This window comes from Cervus canadensis, chromosome 20 (assembly GCF_019320065.1).
Source record: "Cervus canadensis isolate Bull #8, Minnesota chromosome 20, ASM1932006v1, whole genome shotgun sequence".
Classification (NCBI taxonomy): Eukaryota; Metazoa; Chordata; class Mammalia; order Artiodactyla; family Cervidae; genus Cervus; species Cervus canadensis.
This window is the reverse complement of record NC_057405.1, coordinates 402,760-415,750: the sequence shown is the minus strand read 5'-3', so window position 1 is coordinate 415,750 and position 12,991 is coordinate 402,760. Positions and strand designations below refer to the sequence as shown.

Below are 12,991 nucleotides of genomic sequence, written 5' to 3'. Positions count from 1 at the left end.
AGACATAGAGAACAGACTTGTGGGCACAGTAGGGGAAAGGGAGGATGGGAGAAATTGAGAGAGTAGCATGGAAACACATACATCACCATATCTAAGAGATGGTCACCTAGAGCCAGACATCTGGAATCTGAAGTCAAGTGGGCCTTAGGAAGCATTACTACGAACAAAGCTAGTGGAGGTGAGGGAATTCCAGTTGAGCTATTTCAAATCCTAAAAGATGATGCTGTGAAAGTGCTGCACTCAATACGCCAGCAAATTTGGAAAACCCAGCAGTGGCCACAGGACTGAAAAAGGTCAGTTTTCATTCCAATCCCAATGAAAGGCAATGCCAAAGAATGCTCAGACTACCGCACAATTGCACTCATCTCACACGCTAGTAAAGTAATGCTCAAAATTCTCCAAGCCAGGCTTCAGCAATATGTCAACCGTGAACTTCCAGATGTTCAGGCTGGATTCAGAAAAGGAGGAACCAGAGATCAAATTGCCAACATCTGATGGATCATTGAAAAAGCAAGAGAGTTCCAGAAAAACATCTATTTCTGCCTTATTCACTATGCCAACGCCTTTGACTGTGTGGATTACAACAAACTGTGGGAAATTCTGAAAGAGATGGAAATACCAGACCACCTGACCTGCCTCCTGAGAAATCTGTATGCAGGTTAGGAAGCAACAGTTAGAGCTGGACATGGACCAACAGACTGGTTTCAAAAAGGAAAAGGAGTACGTCAAGGCTGTATATTGTCACCCTGCTTATTTAACTTATATGCAAAGTACATCATGAGAAACTCTGGGCTGGATGAAGCACAAGCTGGAATCAAGACTGCCAGGAGAAATATCAATAACCTCAGATATGCAGATGACACCACCCTTAAGGCAGAAAGTGAAGAAGAACTAAAGAGCCTCTTGATGAAAGTGAAAGAGGAGAGTGAAAAAGTTGGCTTAAAGCTCAACACTCAGAAAACTAAGATCATGGCATCTGGTCCCATCACTTTATGGGAAATAGATGGGGAAACAGTGGAAACGGTGTCAGACTTTATTTTTTTGGGCTCCAAAGTCACTGCAGATGGTGACGGCAGCCATGAAATCAAAAGACACTTACTCCTTGGAAGGAAAGTTATGACCAACCTAAACAGCATATTAAAAAGCAGAGACATTACTTTGCCAAGAAAGTTCCATCTAGTCAAGGCTGTGGTTTTTCCATTAGTCATGTATGGATGTGAGAGTTGGACTGTAAAGAAAGCTGAGTGCCAAAAAATTGATGCTTTTGATCTGTGGTGTTGGAGAAGACTCTTGAGAGTCCCGTGGACTGCAAGGAGATCCAATCAGTCCATCCTAAAGGAGATCAGTCCTGAGTGTTCATTGGAAGGACTGATGCTGAAGCTGAAACTCCAATACGTTGGCCACCTGATGCGAAGAACTGACATTTGAAAAGACCCTGATGTGGGAAAGATTGAAGGCAGGAAGAGAAGGGGACGACAGAGGATGAGATGGTTGGATGGCATCACCGACTCAATGGACATGAGTTTGGGTAAACTCCGGGAGTTGGTGATGGACAGGGAGACCTGGCGTGCTGTGGTTCATGGGGTCGCAAAGAGTCAGACATGACTGAGCAACTGAACTGAACTGAGTGAAAATTTGGTGCATGGGAGCTCAACCCAGTGGTCTGTGACATGGGTGGAAGGTGGGAGGGAGGTACAAGAGAGAGGAGATATATAGATACCTATCTACCGCAGATTCATGTTGAGGTATGACAGAAAGCAAGACAATATTGGAAAGCAATTATCTTTCAATTAAAAATAAATAAAATAAAAAATTAATTAATTAAAAAATAAAATCACAATACACCATTTTACTGGAGAAGGAAATGGCAATCCACTCCAGTTTTCTTGCCTGGAGAATCCCAAGGACAGAGGAGCCTGGCGAGCTACAGTCCATGGAGTTGCAAAGAGTCGGACACGACTGAGCAACAAACACAGAGCATTTTACGGGCCTGGAAGTCAGGTGGAAACAACTAAGTTATACATATCACAAATGTAAGGGCACGTAACCTTTGACTCACTTCTAGAAATGGATCCTGCAAATCTTCTCAAAAGTTCATTAGGACACATCTATAATTCACTTTGGTAGTATTTGAAATAGTGAAAAGCTATAAAGTTATGAAATTATGACACATCCAACTGAACACTCTGCAGGCTATAAGCAAGGTCATCTTTATGTACTGACATGGAAAGAGGTCTATGATATTTACGACAGGCAAAGCAAGTTGCAAAAAAGGACAGATTCTATTTGTATGTGAAAAAATGTGTACATATATTTATATATGCTTAGAAATTTTCAGAAACCACTAATATTAATTACTGTAATAGCAAAGATTCCCAGTGATATGAAAAGGAACTTTTACTTTGCTTTTTATATCCTTTTGCATTGGTTTAGCTTTTAAAGATGAGCAACATGCAAGATTTACATTGCACATTACAAAAAACGCTATTTTCAAATCTACACAATGCCCAACCATATAAACACTTCAACGTTTTGGTTCCTGTTACAGAAATTTGCTTTTCACTGTTGCCTTTTAATCTGGAGTCTTTAAATTTTTTTCACTTTAATTTTCTAAAAAGCCACAGCATATACTCATTCATTGATTCAATCAGTTGTTACTGACGACATACTTTATGCCAGGCACTATGGTAAGGCAGAAAAATGAAGAGCAGGGCACCAGGGGAGGACTATAACCAAATGCACATGTACATAATAATTAGTAGTGAGGGCTACGAAGGCCTGAATTTTCAGATGCTGAAATGTCCAAATGTCGTGTACTCCCACGTGTGCGTAGTACATACATTTACCCATGCGTGCTCGGTCGCCTCCGGCTCTTTGGGACCCCATGGACTGAAGCCAGTCAGGCTCCTCGGTCCATGGCAAGAACCCTGGAGTGGGTAGCCATTTCCTCCTCCACCCGGCCATAGAACCTCCTGCTGCTCCGTTTCCAGCATGGGCAGGCGAATTCTTCACCACTGAGCCGTCTGGGAAGCCCCATCTTTACCCACACACACGTGCGTGTGTGCCAAGTGGTTTCGGTCTTCATCAGTGCATATATAAGTGCTACTGAATTAAAGTGTCGTTTGGATAAATTATTCTGGGAAATTTCCCAAATTAATCTTTCTCCTGCATTCATTATAAAGAATTTAGTGCAAATTATTTTTTAATAGCGAAGGTTTGTTTTTTTTTTTTTTTTCTTTCTTTTTTTGGTTGTCAATTTAGGAAAATTACTTAGCTACTGCAGGCCTTAGTTTACTCCTCCGCCAAGTGGAGGATGTACTTCTCGGGTCTGCTGTCTCGGGGAGAATTTTCTGCGCTGATCAGACTGTTCACAGCAGCGCCCGGCACCCAGCGGCGTAGGGGTGGGGCGGGTCCGATAAAGCGCAATTGGGCGCAGGCGGCGCAGCAGGCCGGCTCTCCGGAGAGGCGCGGCGTTCTCACTGTGGATCAGGTGAGAATCGCGGCGCTTTCAAAGACTTTTCATCCCAGCATTCTTGCCCGGCGATTTCTTTTTCAGGGCGCGCTGCGGCTGCAGGGCGTCAACTCGCCCAGGATCAGCCAACCGTCCAGCTCGACTTCTTGAGCGGATCACAGGCTAAGGCCGCCGGCGCTACTAAACTCAAATCCACCGACGCCCCCCAGACGCCCTACGCGTCCGGAGCGGACTTGGCTCTGGGTAGGCGGTAGCCTCGCCTCTAAAGGAGGCTGTTCGTTTAAATTCTGGCGCCACTCCCGCGCCACGTAGAGCCAGTCTCGGAAGCGACGGACAGCGGCGCGGCAGCGGGCGTGCGCCCAGAGCTGGACGTGCGCGCCGCGGAGGGGCGGTGCGCGCACCACGCCGCGGAACGAGCCCCCGAAAGAAAAGAGCCGCCTGGCGCGCTCTCGCTCCTCGCGTCAGGAACCGGCCACGCCCCCGTGCTCTCCAGGGCCCAATAGAGGCGAGAGGGCGGGGCGGCCTCCCGCTGGCTCAGAAGAGACTATATAAGGAACTGCAGGCGGCGCGGCTCGGTCTTTTACGACGGATCTTGGGAGCGGGTCGTCTGTGGTAGGTAAGTACACGTTGCTGGCGGTCGTGCGCGCGAACCTGGGTGGCGCAGGTTGCGTTGGCGAATGCGATACGGTAAAAAGACTTCAGAAATTGAGGGTTAGAGTGCGGCGTTGAGTATTTGTACATGGAAAACAGGCCGCCGGACCGCCACGTGTCCCCAGTCGCGGTGGCGATCGGCTTTGAGCTTGGGCCTGCGTAGGCTGCTGCAGGTGGTCATGGCGCTGCGCGCGGCCGGGTTGCTAAGCCGGCTGGATAATCCTGAACGGAGCACGGGAAACGACCACATTCCTGGGACTTGGGGCGGGAGTTACGCTTAACGTTGACTTCCAGGCCTTAGATACGTCGTCATGTCAACAGTTAATTTCAAAATCGGCAGCTACGTATTGCGTGAGACTGAGTTGTATCGTGCCCAGGTGGCGCTGTGTGCAAATCGAATTGTTGGAGGGGAAGGTTTTAGTGCTGAAAACCTTGAACTATGACCTTCTATGACAATACTTAATTTTTAATATATTTTTTCTTCCGCAGGTTAATGTATTGATTCTCCCGCAGGAACAATGGATTTCGGTGTAGCGGAACTGTTACATGGAGAAGCTAAGGTAAGTATTGAGTGCTTAGTTTTACGCTGAAGGAATAAACCTGTTGATTTACAGGAAAGATGATGCATCATTTGAAATTGTTTTCTTTTTTTTTAGATGCAAAGGTACATTTCAAAACATGCCGGACAGTATTGGCTGGAAAATGACTTGGTTAAAACCTGATGATCTTACCAGGTATGCATTCCACTAGTACTTTGAATCTCCATATGCTTAGTCCACGTGTAGATTAAATGAGAAAAATATTTTTGTTTTTTAACAGCATTCTGCAGGTTGATGAATACTAATGAAGCTGTGGGTGTCACTGAGCAGCTTCATTTTAAAGTTACCCTGACTTACATCTGCTGCAGTAATTCTGAGATTGGTGGTAAATGTCGGTGTGGTGTAGCTTAATGGATTTTGGTCTGATCAATGATGAAACCAATCCCGAAGCTGATAACCTGGAGAAAGGCATGTACGGATTCGGCTTCTGAGACAAGACTAATGTGCAGATGTGAGTAGAAGTTTTATAACAGATTTCTGTTGGGTTATGCCTCAGAGGAAAAACTTAATTCACAGTAGTGGGGTTTTCTGTGCCGACAGTGAGGGGTTGCTGTCTGCCTGTTGAAAGAAGTCGGTGTGCTGTGACATTTCGAAGGTGGAAACATTTCTGTGAGTAGAGATGTTTTGCTTCAAAATCAGTAAACATTGTGTCCTTGGTCTTACCTATGATGATCCTATCCCGAACCTGAATTTCTGTTGAAAAAACTTAATACGGATCTGGCTTCTGAGGTGGACCTTTATAAGGACAACAGCATTTTTGAAAATTGTTTTAAGTTTTTTGATGTAGATAGTTTTGTAAACTTCAAATGTTTTTCCTTTCCTAGGACTAGTGCTGCGAGATTTACTTGTCTGTCATATGAAAAATCTGGTGATTGGGAAAATCTCCATTTTATGGATGTGGGAAGAAAGTTCAAGATGAATTATATTTTTACATTGATTTGTACATAGATTCTGAACCAGCATAGAGTCTAGATAATGCATTCATAAGAGTCAAGGCATTTCTGTTTGACCATGACACTACTGTAGAATCATAACCTGTTAACCAGTGTATTACTTTCTACCTGTGAAACTATTTTGAAAGGAAAATTCTAGTTATCCAGCCTTGTAATTAAATAATTTTGAATAGCCTTTGGTTCTCTGTCTGTCTGAATTGAGTTTAAAACTGCGTGATTGTAATTAACACCAAGTTAAAGTGTATACTCTTGCGGTGGAATCTTTAGTCAGATTTCTATGGAGAGATAATTTGGTTTGGCAAGAATAAGTAATGTGGAAAATGTTAGCTTCAATCAGGGTGTTATGTATTACTGAATTAATGGGGTGAGAGCAAAGTGTAAGAGATGGGACCTGTTAACAGTGAGGGAAGGTCACTGATAAAATCTGGGTTAAAACTGGTCAAGCACTGTATGGAATGGGTTAAATAATAGCATCTAATCTAACCGAGGTGGTTGGGCCCTGCTGCTGTTAAGTCTTCAATCGTGTCCAACTCTGCGACCCCATTCTCTAGGCAAGAATACTGGAGTGGGTTGCCATTTCCTTCTCCTGTTGGGCCCTAACCCTAACCTGTTCCCATATTTAAATGTTAAAGTCAGTGCCAATATTATCATCTGAATGAACTCTTAAATTGTTTGCCTGCAGAAGTGAAGAGATGATTTTGGGGCCCATGTACCTCAGATTCATGAGACTGAGCCTGTAGTTGAGTGCCCAGTATTTCTTGTGGTGGTAAATGACCTCCATGTATAACTTCATGTTAGTGCATTTATTATGTCCATTCAGAAATGAGACTGCAGTCAGCACCCTGATCTCCCTTACTCTGCTGTATTTGGAACTGAAGTGTGGTTTATAAAATCTGAGCACTGGCATACCTGTATCTAGACACCTTAATAACAACCTGGCACTTGGTTGCCAATAAATGTTGAATGCTTAATTGAGGGGGACTTTGATGGTCCAGTGGTTAAGATTGCTTCCAGTGTAGGTGCTGCGGGTAGGGTTGGTGAGCCCACATGCAGAGTGGTGCAGCCAAAAACCTAAAACTGAATGGCTAACATGACATTAAAACATCAAAACAAGGCAAACTTAAGAATCAGACTTGGTTTTAGAGCACTTAAGTTTTCCCTTATGGCTCAGTTGGTAAAGGATCTGTCTGCAATGCAGGAGTCCCTTTCCCTCCCAGTCAATCTTAAGATTCAAATGATGTACACATGTTTAATTGCACTATAGTGGGTTGGATCCCACTACAATGAGAGTTTGATCCAAATAAAAATAAGTCCACTTGAGAGTGTAAGTATTAAAAATGGATTGAAAACATACAGTTGTGGAAGTTGGGAAAGCTCATTGTACTGATGCAATGGATATGACTGAGCAAACTCAAAGGCAAGGGAAGCCTAGGATGCTGCTGTTCACGCCAGTAATAATTTTCTCAGCTTTACACCATGCTTCCAGGTTATCTTAAAATACAGTAGATTGAATACTGTTTGGTATTTTCTAGTGAAGTGAAGGTTGCTCAGTCACATCCAACTCTTTGCAACCCATTGGACTGTGTAGTCCATGGTATTCTCCAGGTCAGAATACATTCCCTTCTCCAGGAGATCTTCCCAACCCAGGGGTCTTACCCATGTCTCCTACATTGCAAGCAGATTCACTGAAGTGAGCCACCAGGGAAGCCCAAACTAGTTATATTGCCAGAAATCCAATATCCGTTGCACTTGGCTTCCTTATCAAGTGCCCTCTGAACTGTTTATACTGTTCATAATCCTTGCTGTTTGCCCAGCTTCTGAGAACTTTTGGCTGTTTTTAAACCAGTTTCTCCATTAAACTTAGAGCCTTTAAATGCCAACCTATGTACAGATAACCAGGCTCCCCTGGTGGCTCAGGGTAAAGCGTCTCCTGCAATGCGAGAGACCTGGGGTCAGCCCCTGGGTCGGGAAGACCCCCTGGAGAAGGAGATGGCAGCCCACTCCAGTATTGTTGCCTGGAGAACAGCACAGACGGAGGAGCCTGGTAGGCTACAGTCCACGGAGTTGCAAAGAGTCACACGACTGAGTGACTTCACTTTGCTTTTTCCTTTCCTATATACAGATGAGTCAAAATACAAGCATGCTACAGTTTCTATGGATCATCTTGAGGTGGAAGAAGGGTACCTTTCCAGTATGAAAACCAGACTTGGTCTCATTCTCACAAATCCTGGCCTCATCTTCTGACCACTAGTCAACCTGAGGTCCTGACATGCTATGCAGCTGAGTTATAACAGGATATAGATTTAACCTCACAAGAATCCCACACTGAGTACAGTATAATACATCCATCTTATTTGGAAACTTCACCTTAGTTATGCTTAGTTGATTAAGTTCTCTTCAAAAGAGTTAACAATGGAAAGAGCATTTCAGAATACTCAGAATTCACCATTTGAAGAAGATGTTTGCTAACAGTGATTACTGAGGTCAGGGAACTTGACCCTTGCCTCCTAACTACTGAATATATATATGTGTCAATAAATGGTTCATTTTAAAAGTGTACAGTTTGATGAGTCTCTATAAATATGCATCCATGAAACCATTACTGCAATCAAGATAATAAAGTCCATCTCCCCAAAAGTGCATTTTTACAGAGGCTTGATTTTGAACATACTAAGTTTGAGATGACATGTGATACCCAAATAAGATTTTGAGTTAGATATGAAAGTTCAGAGGAGAGATCTAAGCTGGAGAAATAAACTTGGGAGTTAGCAGAATGTGAATGGCCATAAAGTGAGGTCACTGAGGGAGTGACTACGAGAGAAGTGATCCAAGAGTTGAGTCCCGGGACATTCCAGAAGTAAGACATGGCAAGTTTAGTCCAAATCATAGATGTTATCTTGTACCAGCAAACAAAAACTGGGAAGCAGAAATCTGTTTTCAAATGCAACTACCATATCTGAAACAAACTAGGTGGAAAATGGAGGAGTTCAGAAAGCAAGGGTGTGAATTAAGCAATAATTGCTTGGGGTAATGGGGCTGGAGGTTGCCTTGTATTTAATACAGAGCACTGGTCAGCATGAAAATGGAGGGAGTTATAAGGACAATTTTACAAAGTATTAGGCAAAGTGGTGTTCAGGAAAGAATGAGATGAGGAATTTAGAAAGTGTGATAAGTTGTCATCAGACACTGGACTGATGAGAGAAATGGAGTTGACTACAGACATGTTAGAGATGTGCCTTTTGGTGCTAAAGTGCCCAATGAGGCTGAAAATTGCCAAGTGTGAGAGTTAATCAGCATCATTCTTACCTGTTGTCCTATGGGGCTTATCTGCATGGGAGCAGAAAGCAGATTAGTGGATTAATCCAAAATTCGGGATAAACTGGCCAGAAGGAGCAGGACCATGACGGGCCAATTGAGAGTGTAGGTGAAAGTGGTGTTAAAATTGACCTTGAAATCCAGGCTGATAAGGAAAAGAAATTAGTGCTGGAAAACGGTCCCAGGTAATGACGAAGATCAGGTGTACCACAAAGAGATGATGAAAATGAGGTAAAATAAGATCCTTTCCAGTTACACTACAAAAGGACCCACAGCTTGTTGTGTTTCTAATTAGTGGTTTATTTCTCTCTGGTCCTAGAGTGAGTTCTGTTCAAGCAGAAACTGCCCTTTCACCTCTTATACTCTGTGCCTGGTACAATGTAAAGGCTCCCATTACAAATTTGTCTAATTATATGGAATTCAGTATGTACATTTACAGTGGGCAATGATGACACGATCTAAATTCTCCAAAAGAAATAAAAGAAATGGGAAAAGTTGGAAACATGGATTCGGTATGTGTGCCCTCCCAGAATTCTTACGTTGAAGCCCTAACTCCCACGTGCCAGTATTTGGTAATGGGCCTCAGGGGAAGTGGTTAAGGTTAAATGATGTCATAAAGGTAGGGGCCTGGCCTGATAGGATGAGTGTCCTTATAAGAAGAAACAGCAGAGCACTCACTCTCCCTCTTCCTATGCACCCACAAGAAAGAAGTCATGTGCGGACACCGTGACGATGGCTGTCTACAAGTCCAGACAAGAGGACTCAGAAGGGAACCTCAGAAGGAGACTTTCCAGCCTCCAGAGCTATGAGAAAGTTAATTTGTATTGTTTCAACCGTCCAGTCTGGTATTTTGTTATGGCAGCTCTTACAGACTGAGACAGAAGCAATGGATAAATGGCCACTGTTATAATTTGAGGGCTTTATATTTGGCAAAAGATTTAGGAGTAATAACTATTAAAAATAAAAGTCCACACAGTGTAATCCCTCTGGTTTTATACATTTTCCCTTTAGGTTTTTATTTATTACGTTGAAACTGGATCACTTTTTTTTTTCAGTGTTTTATTATTGACTAATAACAAACAACTGACATAAAGCTTTCCACCTGTTTCAACACCAATAGATAATTTTTCAATTAAATCTCAGTAAAAGGAATTAGAAATTGAAATTAAACTACTTTAGAAGGTGAATGTTGTCTTCAGTCTTGTACTTCACAAGAACTTTTAACATAAACTTTTTAAATAACTTTTAAACAAACTTTTTAACATAAATGAAATTAGTTATTTTAAAATTAACTCATATAACAAATGATTTAGGCTTACTGGGTATTTCATAGTATAAAATTTCTTTTTTCTGTATGAACATTAAGATTGTAAAAGGGGGACTTCTCTGGTGGTCCAGTGCTGAGACTGTGCACTCCCAATTCAGGGAGGGGGCCCAGGTTTGATCCCTGGTCAGGGAAATAGATTCCACATGCTGCAAGTAACAGTTCACATTCCAAAACTAAAAAAGATTCTTCATGCCACGACTAAAGGTGCTGCAACTAAAGACCCAGTACAATAAAAGAGGGAAAGAAAGTCAAGTGACGTATTTCTTAAAAAAAATTTTAACATTTTTGGTAACTGATAGTTCATACCTATCATGATTTTTTCACTGTTTAATGGAAAATACTTGGTATAAAATAATGACTGACACTTCAGTTCTCTTAATTTTACACGGTGCTTTGACATACATCATCTTGGTTTCTCCTACAGTAAACCGTGAGTAGGCATTATTAGTATTTATGCATTTTATATGTGAGTAAACTGAGAGATTTAAAATACAATCTGTTCAAAGTTTAGATCACTGGAAGGAACGATTTCATCATCATCTGTATTTTGCACATTGTAATATAGTTTTGTTAGTTTGCGTGCCACATTTAAGAGTGGTGGGAGTTCCCTGATGGTCCAGTGGGTAAGAATCCTTGCTCCCAATGCAGGGGCCCAGGTTTGATCCTTGGTTGGGGAACTAGCTCCCGCATGCCGAAACTAAGGAGCCTGCATGCCACAACGAAGATTCCAAGAACCGCAACTTAAGACCCAGCCCAACCGAAATAAATAAATATTTTTTAAAAAGGAGATGAGTGGCCAATTAGGAGGTAACCTAAGGATGAAGACAAGGCTTCTGGAAACCCTGTCATTCTAGACAATATTTTAAGGACTTGCAAATAGTTAACCTGAAGAAGTAAAAATCATGGGAAAGCATAATGACTATTCTTAAATATTTAAAAGTATTTCATGTGGGATGTTAGTAATATTAATAATGATCCCATCTGGGGACTTCCCTGGTGGTCCAGGGGTTAAGGATCAACCTTGCAATACAGGAGATGCAAGTTCGATCGCTGTTTAGGAAACTAAAATCCCACGTGCTGCAGCTAGAGAGTCTTCGAGCCACAATTAAAGATCCTGCACAATGCAGTGAAGACCCGACCGTACTGCAGCTAAGACCCCACGCAGCCAAATAAATAATTAAATGATTTTTTAAAACAGTAATAATTTCCCCATCTGGTAGGTACTATGATTATGCCCATTTTACCGATGAGGAAACTGAAACTTAAAAAAGTAACCTAATGAAAGTTACATAGGAAGTAAGGGAATTAAATTGAAAATCTGGAAGTCTAAGTCAAAAGATGGTGTTCTTACCCCGCTAAATACCTTCTGCAGAGGAGTAGCTAACTGAAGTGTTTTCTCTGGAAGACACAAAGGAGATCAATGAAATAAAAAGAGGCAAACTGCAATTCAACCTAAAGATGAACTTTCCAATAACAGAATGTACTGTCTCCATATCACTATCTCCTGTCAGTGTGAGGTGGAGGGAGGAGGTTGGTCATACTCAAAGACCCTTTTAAGTCTTAAGTTCAGATTCTTGACTTGCCCAAGGTAACCCAGCTAGTTAATAACCAAGTTGAGAACCATCTACACTCTTTCAGTCCAGTGCTCAATCCAATAACACTGCAGTGCCCAATTTTTCTCCAGCATAAATTTAAATTTCCTCAGAATTCATTAATCTATGGGAATTGGAAAGATCATACAAACAAAATAATTCTAATCACTATTTTTATACAAAAGTAGAGTTACTTTTGTAAAAGCCTGTTACTAATAGTTGGTCAATTTAATTATATTAGGAAAACATGGGCCTTAAGCAGACTAAACTTCTCTGGGGCAATAGTTCTATCCATTGGGGTACATCTAATATTTGTTTTCCTTACTGATGGAGACTCAGTTTAAATTATGTTTATTTTTCAAAAATGAATGCAGAAACATTGCTCAGAGTCTCATCACACACCCAGAAATGTCAAAATAGTTTTGAAATTCATGGACTTGTCTCCATATACTGGAGTATAACTTAGTTTCTTAATGAGTTTTGTTTGCTTGAAATTCAGTCTGTTCCTTTGAAGATTAAGGCATACTGACAAGTTGGGTGTGCATGGTGATTCAGAAATATCTTACGGTTTCACTCATTTTACTCACTGGACAAATAGGTCCTGAATGCCTGGCATGTGTAGGTACTGTCCTAAGCACAGCAGAGACCAAAATCTTTGCCTTTATGGAGCTTAGATTTTAGGAGGAGGAAAATAAATAGATAAATTGTAAAGTATGTGAGAGAATGAGAAGTGATATTTAAAAAAGAAAAGAACACAGGACATTGGGAGTGAATTTAAGGAGGGAGCCAAATAGTGTTGTGATTTTTAAATAAGTTTGACGGGATCGGCTTCAATGAGAAGGTAAGATTAAGCAAAGACTTAAAGAAAGTGAGAGATTGAGCTAGGGACATATCTAAGCAAAGGGCATTTCCAGCGAAGGACAGCTCAAAGACAGACCCATGTATGGTAAAGATGAAGAAAGACGACATGCAAATAATGTTGCGCCTTATGGGTCATTGAAAGAATTTTGCTCTGAGTAAAATGGGAACACTTGTAAAAAGAAATATATAAACTGAAAGCATGATTCAAGTGTATCAAAGCC

General features: G+C 41.7%; 1 long non-coding RNA gene and 2 other non-coding genes across 3 annotated transcripts; all 3 read left to right on the top strand.

Annotated features, from left to right (window-relative positions):
* The first annotated feature begins 4,944 nt into the window (after positions 1-4,944).
* LOC122422855 lies at positions 4,945-8,232 on the top strand. Its single transcript, XR_006263984.1, has 3 exons — positions 4,945-5,173; positions 5,263-5,331; positions 5,547-8,232. It is a non-coding gene; the product is annotated as an uncharacterized LOC122422855 (long non-coding RNA).
* On the top strand, positions 5,087-5,156 carry LOC122422992. Its single transcript, XR_006264070.1, has one exon. It is a non-coding gene; the product is annotated as a small nucleolar RNA SNORD50 (small nucleolar RNA).
* Positions 5,383-5,453, top strand: LOC122422991. The gene has a single exon (XR_006264069.1). It is a non-coding gene; the product is annotated as a small nucleolar RNA SNORD50 (small nucleolar RNA).
* Positions 8,233-12,991: the final 4,759 nt, after the last annotated feature.